Source organism: Cornus florida, unplaced genomic scaffold (genome assembly GCF_030987335.1).
Source record: "Cornus florida cultivar Cherokee Brave unplaced genomic scaffold, ASM3098733v1 CherokeeBrave_3.0.0_Hap2_Chr08, whole genome shotgun sequence".
Lineage (NCBI taxonomy): Eukaryota > Viridiplantae > Streptophyta > Magnoliopsida > Cornales > Cornaceae > Cornus > Cornus florida.
The window spans coordinates 72,547,242-72,575,176 of NW_026775578.1; the positions used below are offsets into that span (position 1 = coordinate 72,547,242).

Here is a 27,935-nt window from a genome sequence, read left to right on the forward strand (position 1 = left end):
TGACCTCCCTAAGTATGAGTATAAAAAGCATTAAAATTGTGCAATCATAAAAGAAGCTTAGTAGTTGACCTTTATTGTAGACTGGAATCATAAAAATTCTGATTCTTCTGCTCCTAATGAACTGGTGATAATCAATCCTGTCAGGAAAAAATATTTCAAAAATGTAATGCCAACAAATACATAAAAAAATCAGATCGTATGACTAATTTAAGAAATATAATAATAAGTTAATGAATGACTAATTGACCTGAATAATTTTTACATATTTCTTAGGCCATACAACCGAGCTTGTGTTAGTATAACGAAGATAAAAATTTCCATTTAGGCTTGCTCGATACAAAGGACAGTCGTCGACTAAGATATCATCAATCCATACTTTCCAACAATCTAGACCAATTGGAAAATGATCTTCTAACGCATTAGGATCCGTTGCTGCAATCTCATCCTTTGTAACAACTACACCTGACCCATTCCAGTGTAACAACTCACATTTTAAACCTTATAGATCTTCTATAATAGGACTTGGCATAGCATTAGACTGAGAACCAGTGCTAGCATATTGGGACTACAATTAATAAAAACATGGATTAAAAAAAACTAGTACATTAAATTCAAATGCTACATAGGCAAAAAATAATACGTATATAAATTGTTGTAACACTTACCAACAAGGCTTTCATCTCATTCATTATTTCAGATTTCATCTCATTCATAATCTCATTTCTCATTTCATGCTTGATTTGTTCTACTCTTTCTTCAACTATATCTTTTACTCTTTTTGCTTGCACCATTTGAAAACCATTTGCCTCAATTTTAGAGATTGTTGCTCCAAAACTAAGGCCTCTAACTCGGCCTTTACATTTCGGACCAAGTACATGAGTGACTCCATTATCTCAAAGAGAGCTTGTGCATTTAGGTTGGGTTTTGGTGTACTCTTTCATTTGTTTCTGAAATTTCATATTTTAAATATGTTTGTTGTTATACATTTAAGCATGTTTATAAATGGAATTTTAAAAAATATAAGATAAGTAGGAAAGATATGTTACCACTGCTTCTTCTGTCACATCGTTCAAAGGTTTCCCACCCTTCCTCATGTGACCTTCGATCCATACATCAACTCTTGTTATAGAGTCAGGTGCATCACTTTTTTTTCTCTACACAGGAACAATATTTATGTACAGATAATAGAACATGTTAATATCGTACAAGTTAGTATAATATTTGTGTAAAATTTGCTAATAAAAAAATATTACCAAAAAGAAAACATAGATAAGTGCTATATTGGTGTCACAGGGGTATTTCAATCATTATACTCTTGTGTATTTATGTGTTTTTCTCCTTCCATATGCTGAAATTCATTACAGAGTTTATATTTAAATACTTACACACATAGATAAGTGATGCAACAATTACAAGTCCATTGTGAGGGCAATTCTGGAATTTCAGTGTGCTATGAAGGACTCTCTATAGTGTGCCACGTGCACTGTGGTCCTAGAGGGAGAAGAAATGACAGAAATGTGTATTATAATCTTTATTTGAGCTACATTTGAGAGGCTGTGCTAAAGAGGACTCGAGACTAAAGAATAAGAGAGGTTCACAGAGATTTTATATGATCATTTGAGCTGAAATTCAACCCTAAATTCAGTATAAAATGAGGGTCTCAAAGATAATCAAAAAGGGCTGAGAGTATACTGATTTTGCTGGTGTAAATCTAGAGGCTGTGAAGGTGAAATTTGGCTGTGGTCTTTTCTGGAGCTGAAACAAGGGCTAAGCAAGTATAAGTTGGTGATTTACATCTGCAGGAAGCACAAAAACAACAACTCTAGAGTTGGTATCAATTCTCAGATCTCAAACTTGCTCTATATTTAATTTCTAATGCATTGCAGCTATATGTGAACTTAAAAGTGATACATCTTTATGTTACATACATTATTGTTGCTTGATCATGCTTATAATGATGATACATAGCTGTACAATCTAAGCTACATATTAGAAAAATAACCTTTACAATTTCAGGCCTAATAGACTTAACAAATCAGGTTTTGTTTAAATTTAATGGCTTGCTGTGAGTACTGTGACTGTCATACCTGAGTGTAGTTAACGTAATTTTCATCTGAGCACATCTAGTTTGATATTATATGAATGGGAGAATCGAGAAAATTACAGTAGCAGCAAATACACCTGCTGTGGGTCTTTATTTTGCTGCTATTTGTGCTGCATTGTTGTGTTCCTGCTAATAGAGTTTGTTCTAGCTATTGTCCAAGTTTAAAATATAATTTTCAAGCTATGGGATTCCTTGGTTGTTGTGCATTTGGAGTTTCTAGAGGGTATATTTATCAAAACTGAATACAAGGGTTTTTATCTTCAAAGTTGCTGCTGTGAGCTGTGTTAACTGATATCTTGCTGCTTCATTGTGAACATTCATCTAAGCAAGATTGGGTAGTTATATTGTGTCTGTGGGAAGTCTCTTGTGCTTAAGATTCCAAAGAAATTTTAGATTAACCCTTATCTGGCTGAAACCTTGACTATGATAGTTCTCAAGACTGATGTGCATCTGAAATTGTTATATCTTGCTTGATTCATTGTGTTTAATTCTTAAGCAAGTATATTTTGTCTATTAAAGCCTATGAAAGTGGAGTGTGGGCTCACACTGAAGCTACATTGCAGAATTGTTTTGCCAAGCTACAATGTGACGACCATGGTTTTTAGGCTAGCGTGTCCTGTGATGAACCGTAAGGATGATCCGATAACGGATCTGAATGTGGAAGCGAAAACAGAAAATAAGACTCTAAGAAATCAAAGTGACCTTCCATGAGGTCGTGGAACTCAACAAGAACTGATGCGGAAGCAAAAGATCGAAAATATGACAAATAAGCCCCAAGAGCCAAAATAGTCATTTTTAAAAACTGTAGATTCGGGTGCCACCGAGCACACCACTAGAAAGACAACGAAAAACTAATCAAGATGGACTCAACAATCGCATGATTAGGAGTCCGGACGAAGGAGAAACGGCATGACGAAGAAAAACGAGCACTTAAAGCAAAAAGGGTAAAATGGTAATTATCCAGGAAGAACCGGGTGCAACTGAGCACACCGTTGGAAAGACCGCGAAAAATTAGTCAAGTTCAAAAAAAAGTTCACTCGATTCGGAATCCGAACGAAGGAGAAACGAGGGTTTGAAGTTGAGACATTGCGACGGCCCGACGAAGGCCATGGCGCACACGGCGCCCACGTGCGAGCCCACCGGCGCGCATGCCGATGCCCAAAGACATGGCTAGTGGCAGCCCTTGGCTGCTGCTACATTTTTTTATTTTATCTGCCCAGAACTGAGGCTTGAAACGGAGGTCAAGACGAGTTTTTCTGAAAAAAACACGAAGAAGAAACCCCCCCTAAAATTGAGTTTTCTATCCAACAGCGAGAACGGAATCGAAAAAATCTCACTGTCAAATCCCCAAAATGCCCCTAGATCAGAACTGAACAAGAGGGTTAAAAGTTCCTACAGTGACTGTCTGCAACTGAGAGCAAAAACGGGCTAGAAGATAAATTTTTCTGGAAAAACACAAAGAAAAAACCCCTCTCAAAATTAAATTTTTTACGTGACTTGCGAGAGAATTAAAAAAAAACGCAATGTAGAATACCCGAAATGCCCCTCGATGAAATCTAGTCATGGAGGTCCAAAAAGCTGCTAAGTTGGAAAACTGAGAGCTGAACTTCGTAAGCGATTTCCGATATCAAGACGACATTTTCGGGAAAAACACGGAAAAGAAACCCCCCCTAAAATCATGTTTTCTATTCAACCATGTTGAAAGAAGAAAATAAAACCATAGTGAAAGGTCCATAACGCCCCTAGATCAGAATATGCAAAAAAAAAATGAGAAATGAATTCACAAGAGGCTCAAAACACAAACGATAAGGTTTTGTCTGGAAACGACCATGCACACAAATGTAACTTACCTATTTGGATGTGCTACAATGATCCACGACTTAAATATACCACCGATACAAAATTCGACCCCCTAACGGGCAAAAAGGCAAAAATGAAACTTGGAATGAAAACTCAAAATCCAAAAATACAAAACGGGATCAAATGACCATTTGTCCCTTGGCCAAACTTCATACAAGATTAATAAGACCCTATGAAAGAATGAAAATGAAATTCCCACACCCGATGCAACCATGGTGAAGCAATGACTTGCGATTTTTCAAGCTTTTCATAATATTTTACGAAGTTAAAAAGTTGTGTAGAATACAATATACATGTCATTGGCCTCCAGCCTCATCTCATACATGTTAAATACACTTATGTACACATTACATACATTGAATCAAATATACATATTTTGACATATAAGTCTACAAAATGACATTTCATGCTAACATTTGCATGAAATGGAAACTCGAAAGCTACACAACATCCAAGGAATGCTAGGCGTCACGAACTAAGTATTCGTACTTGAAATATGCCCCAGTATCGTAGGGGTGAGTAACATAAAGCAACTCGTAGGAGATGAACATGCATCGACCTAGCATTTTACAAATATATCACCTTAAGGTGAAACATGTTAAAGGGGTTCATGCCACCTGACGTCTATATCGATATGAGACTCAGGGAGCATCCTAAGCTACCTTAGAGTGTTTCTAGCATAAATCACATCATCTATGCCATTTAAACAATATGAAAGCACGTTATACAAAGCAACAAGATATATGTTCTTAAAGGTATTAATTTGCAATCTAACCACATAAAAACATATTATACAAGGCAACAAAATACAATTTCTTAAAGCTATCAGCTTGAAATCTAAAGCACGAAAACTACAAAAGTGGGTCATGCCACCTAACGTCTAAGTTATAAATGAATCAATAGGATCAATCCTAAGCTTTGTTAGAACGTCAAAACACAATTTTCAATATCGATGCAATTTTAACCAACATTGGAACTTCCAATACAACGCATAAAGCACAATTTCGCAAAGTTAACATCTTGTAACTTAAAATGGAATGACAAATAAGAAACAACAAGTTACAACATCATCTAGTTATCAACTTGAAAATGAAATGCAAAATCAAAAAAAGTGGATACTCGGACGTCACGCCGGATCAGACCGACAACATAGTTACTTTAGGGTTACTAGCCCATGGGTAACCTTCCTATGTGCGCACTAGACTATATATAGAGGGACTATACCCCGTACCAGAACCACGTCTTACCTATAGTCAAACAACGACATCCCCAAGTTTCCAAAGTCAATAAGTTGTGCAACAATGCATATATCAACAGGAATATGCAAGATAATAATCTATCTACTAAGCATAACCAAATTTGGAAACCTATACAATACATGCTCTAAATCCATAACTAATATGATATGATGAATGTCGAATCTTCAGTGTGCGATTCGTTACACACTATACATGAAAGATGTTAAACATGAAGTGTGCAAATCATTACACAAGGCAACAATATATTCAATAAGGAAAACATATTCTCATGAATACAAACATAGCAACTATGTTATCCAATGTTCAAAACATAACCAAATGAATATACAACAAGTCTAAGTCCATGATTTGAATATAGAAACCACTTCTAAAACACAACTAGATCATGGAGCAAATTGATAGAATTTAAATAGATAAGCACAATTAAATTCTCTAGATTTCTGATTCAATTTCAATTAACCTCAATTTAATACATGTTAAAGGGCATGGCAAGGTCATCACCTATATCCATTCTAAAACTCAATTAGGTTGTTAGAACAACAAAGTAGAACTTTAATTAAATCATGCTATTTTAAATCCCAAGGTTCTAAAACAATTTCAAATAGTCCCAAATTAATATATACTATTAAACAAGTCATGGCCAATACAAACATCAAGTTAAAACTTTAATTAAGCTAATGGGACCACAAAATAGATTTTAATTAATTCTTTTAATTAAAATCTCTAGATTTTCAAACTTAACCAAATGCTCTCAATTTAACATATCTTAGAGAACATGCCAATGACTAATGAAATATCACATTACAAGCTTATTTCATGCAAGTTACACCTATGTAAATTAAACTTTCACTAAAGTTAAATATAAAATAAAGGTTGCAATTCTCATGTAATTAATCCAAATTTAATATATGTGAACAACCACACCAAAGCTTAATTTTTTAGCATGCCACAATTCAATTCCAAGTTGTATATCACCATGAGGATTAAATCTTAAACATGGAATTTAATTAAATAAAAGGTTTCAAAACATAACCGAATATTCTAAATCAAATATATGTGAAGCTATATGGCATGTAAATCAAGAATATCAAGTCAGAATTCAAATAGAGTGAATAGTGCTCTCGGGGCAAATTAATTAATTAAATTAATTAATAATTACTAATTTTGAAAACACCTCCAATTACTTTCAAATTCAACTATGTTGGAGAGCATGCTAAGGCCTAATTTAATATGCTAACACATATAGATTTTAAGCTAGTTAAGGCCATGTGAATTAATCTTTCACCTAAGATAAATATTAAATAAAATCTTTAATACTTATTCAAATGTTCCAATTTTAATACACGACAATGAGCGTAACAATATAAAATCATGCTACATGTTTAAATCAAGTCATGAGCAACCGGAAAAATTAGATCCCGTACAAGAAAAATAAATAATAAAATCTCTAGATTTTATATTTACTTATGCAAACAAGTAGTATAAGCATCACAAGCATGTTATATAACAAGAATTTAAACCTAGAACATCTCCTACCTCAATTTGAGATGAAAATCCCAAAGGCCCACCAAAATGGAACGACTCCGAATCTGACGAAACTACTAGGTTTTGTCGGGGATAACGCCGTGAACATAACCCCCATGAAAGCCCCATCAAAATCATAACTTGACCTGAAAACCAAACTCAAGAAATGGTCAAAACTGAATTCTAATAAGGGGAAAAGGTAGAGCACGGCGAAGGGAACAACAAACGTTAAGGCCGAAGACTTTCCATCAAGGAAAAGTGAACCAAAAGAGGAGAGAGAAGATGGCAGCACCCCTTGGGCTGCCATGGGAGCTCTAGGTCATGCATGAAGAGAGGAGAAGATGAAAAATGAAATATCTCACCCCCCTTTTATAGAAATCTCAAAAAGTGCCCCAAACGGGCCCCGTCGGGTCTGAAAAAGTAAAATTTGAGTAGACGAGCTCAAATGGCAAAACTTTGTGAACAAAAAAGATTTAAAACGATAAAATATGAATAACGGAAGAAACGGCGTCAAAAACCGAGTCCCGAGCAGAAAGTTATGCCCAAAACAAGTTTAGCGTAAACTGGGGCCAAAAACCCTGACACTGGAAAACATCGACCAGGAGGAAATTCCAACAGTACACAACTTGACAAAATGTAAAAATGAATCCCGTATGAGGATCCAGGCTCAAAACAAGACATTTTGCAATAACTTTCATTAATTGCACAATGGTCCCTCCAAAAAGTGAAAACTGCACTTATGGCCCAGAATAAAAATATCTTCCAAAAATATTTTCTTAAAAACCCCTGAAATAAAATATCTTCAAAAGATATTTATGAAAAACACTCCAAGAAAAGAAAATAATTTCAAAGAACTTTGCATCCATGCCCCTATGGACACCGGTAGCAACCAGAGTACTTTCTTACAAAAGTAAAGATACGTATTTCGTGGAAACCACTCAAGATGGAGATACATGAAGTCAAAAACCAACTCTGAACACAAGAAGTGTGGTTACGCCAACAAAGTGTCAAACGGGGAAAAGACAAAATAGGGAAAAGGACAAAATAGGGAAAATGACGAAAAATGAATAGTGTCGAAAAACGAAAAATGGGAAAATGACTGGGTCCTCAAAGGAAGTTGTCAATTCACATGAAAGAGTTTCAGAAACCAATTTCGAGCACTCCAGATGACACTAAGCGACACGAAACAGAGCTCAGAAAAGAAAATTAAACGAAAAAAATTCATTCATAAAATTTCAAGAAAAAGGAAAGGAAGGTAAATGACCGGGTCGTTATAACCTACCCTCCTTAAAGGAATTTCATCCCCGAAATTAGGAACATACCAGAGAGAATAGAATAATGACCGAACAAAAGCTCAAATCAAAGGACAGCTCACAACGCACTGAAAGACAAATCCTGAAGTCTAAAGATCAACTAAAGGAACGCGAAACTATGAACTGAGACAACACCTCATACGAATCAGCACGTTAACTCAACGTCAACTACCTAGAGAATCCCAAGACAACAAAACTTTGAAACATGATAGAAGAAGAGAGTAACACGGTAGTATGAACAGTGACCAAAACTCGCCCACACTTACTCGTCAGTAAGGTAGCATGACAGTATAAGGCACTAGTTTGTAACATGCTCAGGAAGGGAACTTTTTGATACAAATGACATCAATGTCAAAAATGATCATTACCAAAAGCACAGCGGGAACCAGGCATCTGCAAGAGTTGGGGTAGCTAATCCCAAAACTCTGACAACAATGACACTGGCACCATTATGCTTAAGGCCTTAGATCTAAAAGCCACAATGGAAAAAGAAATGAAACGGTGCCTCCCTGGCCCACGTCTCACTCCACCAGGCAAGGAAAAGGAAATGAATCGCAGTCATCTACGCTCACATGAGCCTCACTCACATCAACCAACAGAACAGACAAGAAGGTTCCCTACATGGGTCCTCACAGAATGAATTTCTCCTATCCAAGGAAGAAACTCGTGAAACAAGAACGCATCTAAGGGATACGACAGATCCTAAGAGACAATGCAAAAACCTGACATAAAGTAAACAAGTAGCATGCAATATAGCATAACTATCTACTCACACAAGTAGTAAACAAGTTGCCATACAAACAAATAAGCATGTTATCAAATCAAACATGTTATCAAGAAGCACGCAGACATGTTATCACACCAGAATATGATAGTGACACAGAACATGTTATCAGGAAGCATATATACACAAAAGCATGCTCAACCAATGATAGATGTCTCAAAACACCTAAACATGTGAACATGTTATCATACAAGACATGTTATCAAGATACAAATGACAAATCAAAGCAAAACAACATGAGCATGATATGCACCCAAAACCCGTCGTCCAAGGTATTCGAACCCGGACGCTCTGATACCACCTGTGACTACCCTGGTTTTTAGGCCAGCGTGTCCTGTGATGAACCGTAAGGATGATCCGATAACGGATCCAAATGCGGAAGCGAAAATAGAAAACAAGACTCTAAGAAATCAAAGTGACCTTCCATGAGGTTGTAGAACTTAACAAGAACTGATGCGAAAACAAAAGGTCAAAAATATGACAAATAAGCCCCTAGGGGCAAAATAGTCATTTTTGAAAAATGTAGATTCGGGTGCCACCGAGCACACTACTGGAAGGACAACGAAAAACTAATCAAGATGGACTCAAGAATCGCATGATTCGGAGTCCGGACGAAGGAGAAACGGCATGACGAAGAAAAACTAGCACTTAAAGCAAAAAGGGTAAACTGGTAATTATCCAGAAAGAACCCGGTGCAACCGAGCACACCTTTGGAAAGACCGCGAAAAATTAGTCAAGTTCAAAAAAAAGTTCACTCTATTTGGAGTCCGGACGAGGGAGAAACGAGGGTTTGAAGTTGAGACGTCGCGACGGCCCGATGAAGGCGATGGCGCACAAGGCGCCCACGCGCGATACCACCGGCGCGAATGCCGGTGTCCAAAGACATGGCTGGTGGCAGCCCTTGGCTGCTGCTACATTTTTTTTGATCTGCCCAAAACTGAGGCTTGAAACGGAGGTCAAGACGAGTTTTTCTGGAAAAACACGAAGAAGAAACCTCCCCTAAAATTGATTTTTCTACCCAACAACACGGACGGAATAAAAAAAATCTCACTGTGAAATCCCCAAAATGCCCCTAGATCAGAACTGAACAAGAGGGTTAAAAGTTGCTACAGTGACTGTCTGCAACTGAGAGCAAAAACGGGCTAGAAGATGAATTTTTCTGGAAAAACACAAAGAAGAAACCCCCCTCAAAATTGAATTTTCTATGTGACTCATGAAAGAATTCATAAAAAACATAATGTAGAATACCCGAAATGCCCCTCCATGAAATCTGGTCATGGAGGTCCAAAAAGCTGCTAAGTTGGAAAACTGAGAGCTAAACTTCGTAAGCGATTTCTGATATCAAAACAACATTTTCTGGAAAAAAAGGGAAAGGAAATCCCCCCTAAAATCATGTTTTCTATTCAACCATATTGAAAGAAGAAAATAAAACCGCCGTGAAAAGTCTATAATGCCCTTAGATCAGAATATGCAAAAAAAATGCGAAATGAATTCACAAGAGACTCAAAACACAAACGATAAGGTTTTTCCCGGAAACGACTATGCACGCAAACGTAACTTGCCTATTTGGACGTGCTACAATTGTAGTACCCCTAATTTTAAAAAGGATAGTCTCGGTATTTTTAATATTTATTGTATTGCCTTTTAATTTATTTTATAGTCTTTATCGCATTTTTATTTATTTTATTATTTTTTTCATTTGTTTAATTGGTTATTTGAAATTTGAATTAAATTGGTTTTATGTGATTATTTGGTTTAATTATTGTTTACCTATGTGTCATGTGTTTTAAATTGAATTAAGTTATCTTTTATTATTTAATTGGCATTTTATTGTTTAAGTGTTTTTAATTATTTAATTGGGTTTTTAATTGGAATTAATTAGTTAAGTGGATTAAGTGTTTTTAATTATTTAATTGGGTTTTTAATTGGAAGTAATTAGTTAAGTGAATTTAATTATTTAATTGTTTTTTTCATTTAATTCTGTTTTAAGTTACAGTTAACTTTAGGGTTGGAATTTCACGTATAGGTAAGCCGTAACAGAGGTAGTTTCATGGGCCGACTAGGTTTAGAATTAGGGCTCTGTCTCTGATTAAACACGGATTAGGGTTTGTGTTTTTACGCCTATATATATATACGGTTATACTCTGTATCAAGGGTTGGAAAAAAACCCTATTCACGTACCAAAGATACAGAGAGAGAAACGGAGAGCAGTTGTGGGAAAACAGAGTGAGGCTTAAGAGGAATTGTACAGAGAGGACCAAGGAGGTTGAGTAAGAAACAGAGTTATAAGAAGCTTGGCGGCGTTCAGAATTGCCGGAAAACTTAGAGACGACACAGGGATTTCAAAATTGAAATCACATGCAAGTTCTTATCTTCCTCCTTCTCTTTGGCTCGTGTTTAGTGCACCTAGATAGTCTCTAGGGATTAACTAATTAGTAAATGAAACTTAGGTGTTTAATGTATGCTTGTTGATGATTTGTTTGCATTGAATCCAAATCTGTTTACAGTTCGTGTATTGTTGCTCCCAGTTCTGTTCATTAAAGCATATTAAAATCTGTTGAGATTTTAGTTATGATTCTTGCCTCTATCTTCTGTAAACAAACCTTGGGGATGTTAATGGGAAGATATAAGACTCCTAAGATTAGTTTGTGAAGAGAAACAGAGAGGTTGGAATAGAATTATAGTTTCAGTTTTGTTCCTCACGCGGGTTAGTTCGGTAGCAAATTTAATCTCTGTAGTTGATTTTAATAGTTGTTATCAAGCCATTGGGATGCTACTGGGCATTAATATGACACCTAAGTTTGGTTTTAAAAACTAACAGAGTGTTAGGAATAAGCCGGAGAAGGAGCACAAGAGCTGAAACAATGCACCGGGGAAAAAGGCTCTCAAAGGAGGTGAGAGCCGGCTCCATAGAAGTGGGAGCCGGCTCCCACAACAAAGTAGAGCAGGCTCTAAGGAGTCCTAGAGCTGGCTCTAGGCTGGAAAAAGAGCCTGCTCCAAATTTTGGAGCAGGATCCCTTTTTATTTTGGATTTATTTTAAGTTTTTTTTTTTAATTTTCTACGTACTATGTTCACTGTTGGAGCATGGAGACTATTTGAGTGAATTTGGAACTTTACAGAGGAATTAAGGAATGAATTTTGAGTGTTATTAAGACCCTAAATTGATTAAAGTTTAATTCTAAATTGTCGGGACAAACAGTGTAAAAATTAAGGCACTTAATAAATGGAAGTTGAATTAATTGTTGAATTTAATTTCAGCAATTTGATGGAATATAATGTGTTTATAAAACTTGTTTTAGAATGCATTCAAGTGCATGATAAGGTCATTTAATTATTAATTTTGATCTATGCATGCTTAGGAGGCTAGTTGCTGAATTATTAAATCGTTTCCTGCAACTATATGGTTAATGCCTGGATTTAAATTGCCGAAATATTAAACAATCTTCTGAAATTGTTTTAGCAATTTATTGGATAATAATAGGATTATTTAACCTATTCACATGCATGATGGAGTCCCTGACATATTAAATTCGGTTTCAGCATGCTCTGGATGTTAGTTGTTGATTTGTTAAATCGTCTTCTGCAACTATATGGTTAAATGCTTGGATTTAAATTGCTGAAGCTTTAAATATTTTTCTGCAATTGTTTGGATGGTGGTTTTTGGGTCTGTAAATTATTAAACTGTTATATATGTTGTAATTTACCTGGATATGGAGGATTGTATGTACCGGTATGGGACGGTGACATACAAGTGACGGTTTAGCTCAAAACGCATAAACCTAACCTAATGGATTAATGGAATGGATTGAAAGATATCGAATCCTAATTGTGACTAAGTCAGACCAACTGTAACCAAGTTGGATGACTTCCTGGATTAACGGATGGTAGTTAAGTCATATCCACTGAATAAGTTGAGTGACTAACTAGTTGGTTTATTGTAGGTCAGTTTAATAAATAGTTGAACTGCTTACCCTGGATTTGGACGGACTTTATATTTATGTTTATGGTACCACGAGTTAAGCTTGAGTCTTAGACTCGTTGGTTAAGGTGCGTATATGCAGTGGACGCGTAGCTGGTTATAATAGGTTGAGGTGTACCCTGTTAGGTCTAGGTATTCATGCCCACCTTTGGGTGCGTATTCGCATGTTACCTTCTATTCAAGTTGAGACCCCTATTATAGACTAGTGAATGTCCCTTAGTGTGGATATATTTATACGTATGGACTAGATAGATATTGTGAGGTGTCTACGGTGTATCTGCGTATCGGGTCACTGTATGGATTGCAGTTAGATTAGAACTTGCTCGTGGGTCTGACCCACTCCTTTATTATTCTTTTCAGGTACAGGACGGTTCCAGCCTTAGAGCTTGATCGTGCTTGTCGAGGACAGTCTCACTTTCATCGGATTACGTAGGACTTTCCCCGATGTTTCTAGTATTATCTATTTTCAGTTTCAATCTCAGTTGAATCTTTAGTTAGGGGTCCATCAGTGGATTCCCAAGTTGTAACTTTGAAGTTTTGGAGGATTGGAGTTTTAAATTTTCAGTTACACATGGAGGATTTTATTGTTTTTATTTCTTTCAGTTTTATTCTATCTTTATTGGTTTTGTCATCTGTGTTTGTTTTAAAATACTTTAATTGTTTGATATTCCCTCGGGTTTGGGCCTAGGCCTTATCAACCCGTGTCTCGGATCCGAGGGGTATCACAGTTGGTATCAGAGCACTCCAGGTTCAAGTGTCTCTAGGACGTTTCGTATTAAGACTTCCGCGTAACATTTTTTTTATATAGAGCTTATGTTTAGGATTCGTTGAATTCTTTTACGGTTCGTTTAAACTCGTACTGATGTCTGTCTTTCTATGTTAACAGCATGGTTAACACTGGAAGAGGACAGAACATGAACAGTCGATAGAGGAGAGCGGCACGTAGACAGCAGGAACGTCTACAACGTCGGCAAATGGAAGAAGAGCAGCAAATGCCAGGGTTTTAGGAGGAGCAGGAGGATGTTCAACAAGCTCAGGGTCGGGTCAGAGATCCAGAGATTCCTCCACACCTCAATGACCTTGTTGCTCGGGCTCTAGAGGCTGGGGTAACAGCTGCACTCCGGAGCCAACCACAGGTTCAGCAGGCACTTGTACCGGCACCAGTGGTTCAGACGGATTCTTGGAGAAAGGCTAGGAGCTATTTCACAAAGGGGAGTCCACCTGTGTTCTCAGGCTCCACCGATGCGAGAGCAGCTCACCAGAGGAAACAAGACATTGAGCATCATCTTCGTTTGGTTCAGTGCACGGAGGTTCAAAAGCAGATGCTTGCTACTTTCAAGCTAGTTGGGGATGCACTACAGTGGTGGGAGTCAGTTACCACCCCAGAGGAGAGGATGACATTGACTTATGATGAGTTCAGTGCTCGCTTTGAGGAGAAATATTTTCCCTATGCAGTCAGGGCAGCTATGAAGACCGAGTTTCTAAATCTGCAGTAAGGAAACATGACAGTGGCGGAGTATGAGCAGCAGTTCACACGCTTGTCTCTCTTTGCACCGGAGGAGGTGGATACAGAGGAGAAGAAGCGTAACAGTTTCGTGAAGGGACTGATGTGGTCTATCAAAAGAGCTATTACAGGTAGTCCAGCCTATACTACCTATGCTCAGGTGGTAGACGCCGCTCTACAACAGTATCAGTTGACTGTGGACATCAGACAAGCTCGTGGTGAGAAGCGGAGTGATAAAGACTCTACTAACCAGTCACCTGAAAAGGGGAATGGCAATGGTCACCGGCAGAATGACAAAGGCAAGTTCCAGGGCTAACAGCCTTGGAAGAAGCACAAGGGTGGTTCAGATGCTCATCGGAATGGGGCACCTATTCAGAGGCAATAGAATGGGGGACCACAGGCAGGACAGGGTCAGCCACAGGCTAACCGACAGAGGAGGCCATTTGGTACTTTCCAGGGTAGTTGTTACACTTGTGGAGAGTATGGTCATACCACCAGGTAGTGTCCTAAAGCAGGACAGGGACAGGGACAGTATGTGCAGCAGGGACAGAGGGCATCAGTGCCTCTACCAGCTCCACAGGTTCCATGGATTCAGGGACAGACATATCTGGCTTTACCGGCACCGCCGCAGACTCAGGGACATGCACTACAGCAGTTACATTATGGCAGGGTGTATAACCCCATGCCACAGGATGTTCAGGCACCTCAGACTATTGAGGGTAAGTATCCTATTCATGGTTTGCGTGGACGTGTTTTATTTGATACAGGTGCTACACACTCAATTGTAGTTAGGACTTTTGTTGCTTTATCTGGGATAAGGACGAGAGTATGCGCTAGACCTTAGGGTATTTCTACACCATTGGGTGATACAGCTATTATACATGAGAATGATGGGCCTGTGACATTAGATATTGGCAGACTCAGATTTCTAGCCAATCTACTAGTCCTGGACATGCACACTTAAGATGTGATACTTGGGATGGATTGGTTGTCTCACTACCATACCCAAGTTGATTATTTTGATAGATCTATTATTTTTACCATACCTGGTCAGGATATGTATGTAGTAGCTATGCCACGTTCTAAAGGAGGCGGTAGCACCTATTTGTTCCATATGGAGGAGAAAAAGGATGAGGGGATTACGGTGTCATTGTATAACATACCAATTATACAGGATTTCCCGGATGTATTTCAGGAGATTCCAGGATTGCCACTTAGTCGCGAGATCAATTTTGTGATAGACTTAGCTCCAGGCACTGCGCCTATTGCTAGGGCACCCTATAGGATGGCACCGGTAGAGATGAGAGAGCTGAGGGATCAGATTCAGCAGTTACTCAACCAGGGTTTTATTCGTAGGAGTACATCACCTTGGGGAGCACCGGTTCTATTTGTGAAGAAGAAGGATGGTTCGCTTCGTCTGTGTATAGATTACAGAGAGTTGAATAAGGTTATGATTTGTAACAAGTATCCTTTGCCCAGGATTGATGACTTGTTTGATCAGTTAAGGGGAGCCATATACTTCTCCAAGATTGATCTGCGTTCTGGGTATCATCAGCTGAGGGTTAGGGAGCAGGATATTCCTAAGACAACATTTCTCACGAGATATGGTTCTTATGAGTTTCGTGTTATACCGTTTGGGACAACTAATGCACCTGCAGTGTTCATGGACTTGATGAATAGAGTCTTCCGGGCTTATCTGGATCAGTTTGTTATTGTCTTTATTGATGACATCTTAATCTATTCTCGGTCGGAGGACGATCATGCTAGACATCTTCGCATAGTCTTGCAGACGCTTCATGAGCACCAGTTATATGCCAAGTTCGAGAAGTGTGAATTTTGGCAGCAGGAGGTGAAATTTCTGGGTCACGTAGTGTCAGAAAAGGGGATAGCAGTGGATCCGGCCAAGGTTTCAGCTGTGGTTGAGTGGGGACAGCCTACATCACCTACTGAGATTCGGAGTTTTCTCGGTCTAGCAGGATATTATAGGAGATTCATCCAGGGGTTCTCCAAGATAGCAGGACCACTCACTCATCTGACCAAGAAGGATGTACAGTTCGTGTGGAATGAACACTGTCAGCGAGCTTTTGATGAGAAGGAAGCTGACTTCTACACCGATTTTGGCTACTCCGCAGAGCGGGATAGAGTATCTTGTTTACACGGATGCTTCGTTGCAGGGTCTTAGATGTGTATTGATGTAGGAGGAGCGATCGATTTCTTATAGATCTCGGAAACTTAAGCCTCATGAGCTTAATTATCCAACACATGATTTGGAGTTGGCAGCAGTGGTCTTTGCCTTGCGTATTTGGAGGCATTATCTGTTAGGTGAGTCCTTCAGATTATTCAGTGATCACAAGAGTCTGCAGTACTTATTCACTCAACGGGAGCTGAATATGAGACAGCGCAGATGGTTGGAGTTTGTAAAAGACTATCATTTTTCTATACAGTATCATCCAGGGAAAGCGAATGTGGTGGCGGATGCACTCAGTCGCTGACCTGTTGGTAGTCTTTCTGCTCTATTCACTACTGAGTGGAATGCTTTGAAGAGTGTGGATGAGTTATCGGATGCTTTTATGGCTTGCATGGTGGTTACACCTTCCATCATTCGCAAGGTTTTACAAGCACAACTCACCGATCAGCAGTGTGTCGACAAGGTCGCAGAGATAGCTTCCGGAGAGGTTCCATTCTACTATGTTAGGGCTGATGGAGGTTTAAGGTACAAGGGACAGTTAGTGGTACCTTCTGCTAATAATTTGAGGAAGGATGTGATGACTGAGACTCACCACTCTGAGTTCTCTGTTCATCCAGGAGGCGATAAGATGTATCAAGATATGAAGCGGCAGTTTTGGTGGGCAGGTATGAAGAGGGATATTGCTCTTTTTGTTTCTCAATGTAGTACTTGTCAAATGGTTAAGATTGATCATCAGAGGCCACTAGGAGCTCTACAGTCACTACCAATTCCGGAGTGGAAATGGGAGAGCATATCTATGGATTTTGTGGAGAGGTTGCCAAATTCTTTCAAGGGGCATAATTCCATATGGGTCATTATGGATAGGTTGACTAAGTCAGCTCATTTCTTGCCTATTTGCACTGACTACACTTCGGAGCAGTTGGCGAGGCTTTACATTTCAGAGATTGTGAAGCTACATGGCATTCCATTGTCTATTATATCGGACAAGGATTCGAGCTTTGTATCAGGATTTTGGAAGAGTTTTCAGCAGGCTTTAGGTACGGAGTTACACCTTAGTACTGCTTATCATCCTTAGACTGACGGACAGACTGAGAGGATGAATCAGATTATGGAAGATATGCTTCGGTCGTGTGTCCTGGATTTCAAGGGCCACTAGGAGGAATATTTGCCACTTGTGGAGTTTGCTTATAACAAAAGTTTTCAGAAGACTATTGGGATGGCACCTTTTGAGGCATTATACAGTCAACCGTGTCGATCACTTGTTTGTTGGATGGAGGTTGGAGAGAATCGATTCTTAGGTCCTGAGTTCATCAAGGATACCTCTGAAAAGATTACTCTTATTTGAGATCACATGCGTACTGCCCAAAGTAGGCAGAAGAGCTATGCTGATCGTCGCACTCGTGCTTTGGAGTTTCAGGTTGGGGATCAGGTTCTTCTTAAAGTATCTCCTATGAAGGGTGTTATGCGCTTTGGGAAGAAAGGGAAGTTGTCTCCGCGGTTTGTCGGTCCATTCATGATTACGGATCAAGTTGGAGCTGTTGCTTATCGGTTGGCACTGCCAGATAATTTGGACCGCGTACACAATGTATTCCATGTGTCCATGTTGCGGAAATTTCTGCGAGATGAGGATCGGTATCAGCATATCAATGTTAGAGAGGTTGAGTTGCAGCCGGATGCAACTTATTTGGAGCCACCATGTCGTATTGTCGATCGTCGGGATCAAATCCTTCACAATAAGGTTATCCCTATGGTTCGTGTGCAGTGGAGTCATCACAATGAGGCTGAGTCCACTTGGGAATGGGAGGATGTCATTCGCTCGCAGTTTCCTGAGATATTGGAAGAAGGTAAGAGCGAATTCCGAGGACGGAATTCCTTTTGTTAGGGGGGGGGGGGGGGAGAATGTAATACCCCTAATTTTAAAAAGGATAGTCTCAGCATTTTTAATATTTATTGTATTGCCTTTTAATTTATTTTATTGTCTTTATCGCATTTTTATTTATTTTATTATTTTTTTCATTTGTTTAATTGGTTATTTGAAATTTGAATTAAATTGGTTTTATGTGATTATTTGGTTTAATTATTGTTTACCTATGTGTCATGTGTTTTAAATTGAATTAAGTTATCTTTTATTATTTAATTGGCATTTTATTGTTTAAGTGTTTTTAATTATTTAATTGGGTTTTTAATTGGAATTAATTAGTTAAGTGGATTAAGTGTTTTTAATTATTTAATTGGGTTTTTAATTGGAATTAATTAGTTAAGTGGATTTAATTATTTAATTGTTTTTTTTATTTAATTTTGTTTTAAGTTACAGTTAACTTTGGGGTTGGAATTTCACGTATAGGTAAGCCGTAACAGAGGTAGTTTCATGGGCCGACTAGGTTTAGAATTAGGGCTCTGTCTCTGATTAAACACGGATTAGGGTTTGTGCTTTTACGCCTATATATATATACGGTTATACTCTGTATCAAGGGTTGGAAAAAAACCCTATTCACGTACCAAAGATACAGAGAGAGAAACGGAGAGCAGTTGTGGGAAAACAGAGTGAGGCTTAAGAGGAATTGTACAGAGAGGACCAAGGAGGTTGAGTAAGGATTAGAGACAGAGTTATAGGAAGCTTGGCGGCATTCAGAGTTGCCGGAAAACTTAGAGACGACACAGGGATTTCAAAATTGAAATCACAGGTAAGTTCTTATCATCCTCCTTCTCTTTGGCTCGTATTCTGTGCACCTAGATAGTCTCTAGGGATTAACTAATTAGTAAATGAAACTTATGTGTTTAATGTATGCTTGTTGATGATTTGTTTGCATTGAATCCAAATCTGTTTACAGTTCGTGTATTGTTCTGTTCATTAAAGCATATTAAAATCTGTTGAGATTTTAGTTACGATTCTTGCCTCTATCTTCTGTAAACAAACCCTGGGGATGTTAATGGTATGATATAAGACTCCTAAGATCAATTTGTGAAGAGAAACAGAGAGGTTGGAATAGAATTATAGTTTCAGTTTTGTTCCTAACGCGGGTTAGTTCGGTAGCAAATTTAATCTCTGTAATTGATTTTAATTGTTGTCATCAAGCCATTGGGATGCTACTGGGTATTAATATGACACCTAAGTTTGGTTTTAAAAACTAACAGAGTGTTAGGAATAAGCCGGAGAAGGAGCACAAAAGCTGAAACAACGCACCGGGGACGAAAGCTCTCAAAGGAGGTGAGAGCCGGCTCCATAGAAGTGGGAGCCGGCTCCCACAACAAAGTAGAGCCAGGTCTAAGGAGTCCTAGAGCTGGCTCTAGGCTGGAAAAAGAGCCTGCTCCAAACTTTAGGGCAAGCACCCTTTTTATTTTTGATTTATTTTAAGTTTTTTTTTTAATTTTCTACGTACTATGTTCACTGTTGGAGCATGGAGACTATTTGAGTGAATTTGGAACTTTACAGAGTGATTATGGAATTAATTTTGAGTGTTATTAAGACCCTAAATTGATTAAAGTTTAATTCTAAATTGTCGGGACAAACAGTGTAAAAATTAAGGCACTTAACAAATGGAAGTTGAATTAATTGTTGAATTTAATTTCAACAATTTGATGGAATATAATGTGTTTATAAAACTTGTTTTAGAATGCATTCAAGTGCATGATAAGGTCATTTAATTATTAATTTTGATCTATGCATGCTTAGGAGGCTAGTTGCTGAATTATTAAATCATTTCCTGCAACTATATAGTTAATGCTTGGATTTAAATTGCCGAAATATTTAACAATCTTCTGAAATTGTTTTAGCAATTTATTGGATAATAATAGGATTATTTAACCTATTCACATGCATGATGGAGTTCCTGACATATTAAATTTGGTTTATGCATGCTCTGGATGTTAGTTGTTGATTTGTTAAATCATCTTCTGCAACTATATGGTTAAATGCTTAGATTTAAATTGCTGAAGCTTTAAATATTTTTCTGCAATTGTTTGGATGGTGGTTTTTGGGTCCGTAAATTATTAAACTGTTATATATGATGTAATTTACCTGGATATGGAGGATTGTATGTACCGGTATGGGACGGTGACATACTAGGGACGGTTTAGCTCAAAATGCATAAACCTAACCTAATGGATTAATGGAATGGATTGAAAGATATCGAATCCTAATTATGACTAAGTCAGACCAGCTATAACCAAGTTGGATGACTTCCTGGATTAACGAATGGTAGTTAAGTCATATCCACTGAATAAGTTGAGTGACTAACTAGTTGGTTTATTGTAGGTCAGTTTAATAAATAGTTGAACTACTTACCCTGGATTTGGACAGACTTTATATATACGTTTATGGTACCACGAGTTGAGCTTGATTCTCAGACTCGTTGGTTAAGGTGTGTATATGCAGTGGACACGTAGCTGGTTATAATAGGTTGAGGTGTACCCTGTTAGGTCTAGGTGCTCATGCCCACCTTTGGGTGCGTATTCGCATGTTGCCTTCTATTCAGGTTGAGACCCCTATTATAGACTAGTGAATGTCCCTTAGTGTGGATATATTTATACGTATGGACTAGATAGATATTGTGAGGTGTCTACAGTGTATCTGCGTATCGGGTCACTGTATGAATTGCAGTTAGATTAGAAATTGCTCATGGGTCTAACCCACTCCTTTATTATTCTTTTCAGGTACAGGACGGTTCCAGCCTTAGAGCTTGATCGTGCTTGTCGAGGACAGTCTCACTTTCATCGGATTACGTAGGACTTTCCCCGATGTTTCTAGTATTATCTATTTTCAGTTTCAGTCTCAGTTGAATCTTTAGTTAGGGGTCCATCAGTGGATTCCCAAGTTGTAACTTTGAAGTTTTGGAGGATTGGAGTTTTAAATTTTCAGTTACACATGGAGGATTTTAGTGTTATTATTTCTTTTAGTTTTATTCTATCTTTATTGGTTTTGTCATCTGTGTTCGTTTTAAAATACTTTAATTGTTTGATATTCCCTCGGGTTTAGGCCTGGGCCTGATCAACCCGTGTCTCGGATCCGAGGGGTATCACAACAATGGTCCACGACTTAAATATACCACCGATACAAAATTCGACCCCCCAACGGGCAAAAAGGCAAAAATGGAACTTGGAATGAAAACTCGGAATCCAAAAATATAAAACGGGATCAAATGACCATTTGGCCCTTGGCCACACTTTGTACAAGATTAATAAGACCCTATGAAAGAATGAAAATGGAATTCCCACACCCGATGCAACCATGGTGAAGCAATGACTTGCGATTTTTCAAGGTTTTCATAATATTTCAAGAAGTTAAAAAGTTGTATAGAATACAATACACATGTCATTGGCCTCCGGCCTTATCTCATACATGTCAAATACATTGAAAGGAGTGCACTTATGTACACATTACATACATGGAATCAAATATGCATATTTTGACATATAAGTCTACAAAATGACATTTCATGCTAACATTTGCATGAAATGGAAACTTGAAAGCTACACGACATCCAAGGAATGCTAGGCGTCACGAACCAAGTCTTCGTACCTGAAATATGCCCCAGTATCGTAGGGGTGAGTAACATAAAGCTACTCGTAGGAGATGAGCATGCATCGACCTAGCATTTTACAAATTTATCACCTTAAGGTGAAACATGTTAAAGGGGTTCATGCCACCTAACATCTATATCGAAATGAGACTCAGGGAGCATCCTAAGCTACCTTAGAGTGTTTCTAACATAAATCACATCATCTATGCCATTTAAACAATATGGAAGCACGTTATACAAAGAAACAAGATATAGGTTCTTAATGGTATTAACTTGCAATCTAACCACATAAAAGCATATTATACAATGCAACAAAATACAATTTCTTAAAGCTATCAGCTTGAAATCTAAAGCACGAAAACAACAGAAGTGGGTCATGCCACCTAACGTCTAAGTTATAAATGAATTAATAGGATCAATCCTAAGCTTTGTTAGAACGTCAAAACACAATTTTCAATATCGATGCAATTTAACCAACATTGGAACTTCCAATACAACGCATAAAGCACAATTTCGCAAAGTTAACATCCTATAACTTAAAATGGAATGACAAATAAGAAACAACAAGTTACAACATCATCTAGTTATCAACTTGAAAATGAAATGCGAAATCAAACAAAGTGGATACTCGGACGTCACGCCGGATCAGACCGACAACATAGTTACTTTAGGGTTACTAGCCCATAGGTAACCTCCCTATGTGTGCACTAGACTATATATAAAGGGACTATCCCCTATACCAGAACCACGTCCTAGCCATAGTCAAACAACGACATCCTTAAGTTTCCAAAATCAACAAGTTATGCAACAACGCATATATCAACAGGAATATGCAAGATAATCAACTATCTACTAAGCACAACCAACTTTGGAAACCTATACAATACAAGCTCTAAATCCACAACTAATATTATATGATGAATGTCGAATCTTCAGTGTGCAATTCGTTACACGCTATGCATGAAAGATGTTAAACATGAAGTCTGCAAATCATTACACAAGGCAACAATATATTCAATAACGAAAACATATTCTCATGAATACAAACATAGTAACTATGTTAGCCAATGTTCAAAACATAACCAAATGAATATACAACAAGTCTAAGTCCATGATTTGAATATAGAAACCACTTCTAAAACACAACTAGATCATGGAGCAAATTGAAAGAATTTAAATAGATAAGTATAATTAAATTCTCTAGATTTCTGATTCAATTTCAATTAACCTCAATTTAATACATGTTAAAGGGCATGGCAATGTCATCACCTATATCCATTCTAAAACTCAATTAGGTTGTTAGAACAACAAAGTAGAACTTTAATTAAATCATAGTAATTTAAATCCCAAGGTTCTAAAACAACTTCAAATAGTCCCAAATTAATATATAGTAGTAAACAAGTCATGGCCAATACAAACATTAAGTTAAAACCTTAATTAAGCTAATAGGACCACAAAATAGATTTTAATTAATTCTTTTAATTAAAATCTCTAGATTTTTAAACTTAACCAAATGCTCTTAATTTAACATATCTTAGAGAACATGCCAAGGACTAATGTAATATCACATTACAAGCTTATTTCATGCAAGTTACACCTATGTAAATTAAACTTTCGCTAAAGTTAAATATAAAATAAAGGTTGCAATTCTCATGCAATTAATCCCAATTTCATATATGTGAACAACCACACCAAAGCTTAATTTTCTAGCATGCCAGAATTCAATTCCAAGTTGTATATCACCACGAGGATTAAATCTTAAACATGGAATTTAATTAAATAAAAGGTTTCAAAACATAACCGAATATTCTAAATCAAATATATGTGAAGCTATATGGCATGTAAATCAAGAATATCAAGTCGGAATTCAAATAGAGTGAATAGTGCACTCGGGGCAAATTAATTAATTAAATTAATTAATAATTACTAATTTTGAAAACCCCTCCAATTACTTTCAAATTCAACTATGTTGGAGAGCATGCTAAGGCCTAATTTAATATGCTAACACATATAGATTTTAAGCTAGTTAAGGCCATGTGAATTAATCTTTCACCTAAGATAAATATTAAATAAAATCTTTAATACTTATTCAAATGTTTCAATTTTAATACACGCCAATGAGCATATCAAGAGGCAATATAAAATCATGCTACATGTTTAAACCAAGTCATGAGTAACCGGAAAAATTAGATCGCGTACAAGAAAAATAAATAATAAAATCTCTAGATTTTATATTTAATCATGCAAACAAGTAGTATAAGCATCACAAGCATGCTATATAACAAGAATTTAAACCTAGAACATCTCCTACCTCAATTTGAGATGAAAATCCTAAAGGCCCACCAAAATGGAACGGCTCCGAATCTGACGAAACTACTAGGTTTTGTTGGAGACAACGCCGTGAACATAACCCCCATGAAAGCCCCATGAAAATTATAACTTGACCTCAAAACCAAACTCAAGAAATGGTCAAAATTGAATTCTAATAAGGGGGAAAGGTAGAGCACGGCGAGGGGAACAACAAATGTTAAGGCCGAAGACTTTCCATCAAGGAAAAGTGAACCAAAAGAGCAGAGAGAAGATGGCAGCACCCCTTGGGCTGCCATGGGAGCTCCAGGTCATGCATGAAGAGGGGAGAAGATGAAAAATGAAATATCTCACCCCCCTTTTATAGAAAAAAAAAAAAAAAGTGCTCCGAACGGGCCCCGTCGGGTCTGAAAAAGTAAAATTTGAGCAGACGAACTCAAATGGCAAAACTTTGCGAACAAAAAAGATTTAAAATGATAAAATATGAATAATGGAAGAAACAGCGAGTCCCGAGAAGATGAAAAATGAAATATCTCACCCCCCTTTTATCGAAAACCGAGTCCCGAGCAGAAAGTTATGCCCAAAACAAGTTTGGTGCAAACCGGGGCCAGAAACCCTGAAACTGGAAAACATCGACCAGGAGGATATCCTAAGAGTACACAACTTGACGAAATGTAAAAATGAATCCCGTACGAGGATCCAAGCTCAAAACAAGACATTTTGCAATAACTTTCATTAATTGCACAATGGCCCCTCCAAAAAGTGAAAACTGCACTTATCAGAATAAAAATATCTTCCAAAAATATTTTCTTAAAAACCCCAGAAATAAAATATCTTCAAAATATATTTATGAAAAACACCCCAAGAAAAGAAAATAATTTCAAAGAACTTTGCATCCATGCCCCTATGGACACCGGGAGCAACCAGAGTATTTTCTTGCAAAAGTAAAGATATGTATTTCGTGGAAACCACTCAAGATGGAGATACATGAAGTCAAAAGCCAACTCCGAACACAAGAAGTGTGGTTACGCCAACAAAGTGTCAAATGGGGAAAAGACAAAATAGGGAAAACGACAAAATAGGGAAAATGACGAAAAATGAATAGTGTCGAAAAATGAAAAATGCGAAAATGACTCGGTCCTCAAAGGAAGTTGTCAATTCACATGAAAGAATTTCATAAACCAATTCCGAGCACTCGAGATGACACTAAGCGACACGAAACAGAGCTCAGAAAAGAAAATTAAACGAAAAAAATTCATTCATAAAATTTCAAGAAAAAGGAAAGGAAGGCAAATGACCGGGTCGTTACAACCAAGCTAGGGTTTATTTGGGGTTTTGTGTGTATCCAGTTGTATAATGCCTTACCCTTCTATCTGTGTTGCTCCTATCAACTGAGCAAGTGTAATTAATCTATTGAAGACTGGGGGAGTGAAGGTTGGACTATCCTTGAGGCTACATTACAGAATTGCCCATGGAAGCTTATAAGTTAAGGTTTATCAAGGTGAAACTTTTTGTGTGGTTACATTGTGTTACCTTGCTATTCAAATTGGTCTTTTCTATTGAGCAAGTGTACATTGGTGATATATATAACAGTGGAAGTACATTACAGGTCTGAATTGAAGTTGAATTATAAAGTGACATTTCTACCCTTGGTTTTAGGGTTTAAGTCTTTTGTGAGCTATCATTATTCTACCTTGCTTATCTAATTGTATAATACATACAAGCAAGTTTCTTTGGTTAAGACAAAGTTGTAGGAATCTATTTTAAGCATCAAGAGAAGCTGCATTGTGATTTGAAAGTTGTATCCCTATTGGTGTAGAGAATTGAAGCTAAGATTTCCTGTTTTGTATACTTTGAGCTGAAAATTCTATCTTATCTTGTGGCATAGTTGAAGTATATTGTAATTGGTGTGTTGATACCTTGGTGTGTATGGTCGTGAGGATTTAAAATATAACAATATTGGTTTCCTATCATGGACACAGGCCTTTATGGCCAAACCTTGCAAATACTGTGGGTTCTCTCTACTGTTTTTCTAGTTGTATAACTTATATTCCTTAAATTTCCACTAATAATGCACCATTAAGCTTCCAAAGCACATGATTAAATACAAAATATCGATACAAAATATGTCTGATACATGTACAAAATCAAACAACAAGATCTTTACATGGGATGAAAGAAGAAAAGAAAGATGGAATAATTAGTTCTACTTACCATTTCATCCTCTAGACGAGCATACCCCTTACGACTTGTTGTGTGAGACATCTTTTGCTTCTTTCGCAATTCTTGAGATTTTTCTCTCTTTCGCTATAGACAAATAATATAATTACTAATTTCTAAAGAAAAATAAGTTATTAGAGAAAATAATTTGATCAATATTTTACTTACTTTATGGTCATTAGAAAGTCGATAACTCACAAACTGGTGCCACTCATCGATTGATTGTATATTGTTAGGCTTTAATGAATCAATAGCCTCTGTATCTCCATTTGACTTATATATGTCGGTTGTAAGGCGTGTTCTATAATCACCCCAACTCTTTCCCATTCTTCTAAAAACATCCTTTTTATGAAAATTAGGGACTTCAAATTTTTGCTGCATTTAGTGTTAAAATCAAAAAATCAGTAGTTTTTGGGAAAATTTCCTATCATTAATGGCTTAGGTCCAATTATGAATGGTGGTTTGTGCTATTAAATTTGGTCATCACTTTTATTTCAATTATAATTCTAAAACTGAATCTTAGGACAAACACCTATAATGAAACAAATATATCACATAAAATGAAAGAACATACCTTTATAGATGTCCATATGAGTCGTTCTTTCTCAGCTGAAGCCTCTTTCCACTTTTTTGAGCTAGTTGGAACATTCTGTCGTGCTATTATTCCGATGCCAGTAGAAATTTTTTTACTATTCTCACCAATTGGTTGCCCTTTTTAATTGAATTCAATCGGAAGTGGTGACTCGTTATCGTTTACGCATTTGCTAATATTGATGGACCTCTACCCTTACGAGGACCCTTGTGAGTAGAGGGGGTTAGTGAAGCATCATTTGCTGAGGTGCTTCCACTATCATGATCGATTGGAACCCCACTAGAACCTCTAGATTGTCCACCTAACTGTGTATGGGGAGAGTTTGAATCTCGATCTGATATAGTAATTCCCTCATTTCCCAAAGTCCTTAATGCAGCCACAATACAATTCCTCTCTATTAGTCCTCTTTTTGCACCCACTTTAAAGGACTTTATATGAGAACATATGCAAGATAAGAAAATAAGAAAAACCATTAAAATTTAATACGAGGCAACAAAAATATAATTTAAAATCGATGTATTAATTACTTAGTTCTGCGGGACCACGCATGCTGAAATTTATCTATCTTTTTCCCTCTTCAATTCTTACTCCTTTGCTCTTCTAATGAGAATGACCTATTTTTAAAAACAAAAAGTTCCAGAAAAAAAAGTAAACAAAGTATTTCAAGCCATAGATATTTCAAGCATAACATTACATGTCATTTTTACCCTGCATATCAGTGTATTGGTGATAGAACTCAGGGTCCAGACAATACAAGATGCATAAGAATGTTTAAATATAA

The 27,935-nt window shown here is 37.2% G+C and overlaps 1 long non-coding RNA gene across 1 annotated transcript; it reads right to left on the bottom strand.

Moving 5' to 3' along the window:
* Positions 1-915: 915 nt before the first annotated feature.
* Positions 916-27,207, bottom strand: LOC132268688 (uncharacterized). Its single transcript, XR_009469342.1, has 3 exons — positions 27,137-27,207; positions 1,047-1,154; positions 916-947 (listed from the first exon to the last, which is right to left on the bottom strand). It is a non-coding gene; the product is annotated as an uncharacterized LOC132268688 (long non-coding RNA).
* Between the last annotated feature and the right edge of the window lie 728 nt (positions 27,208-27,935).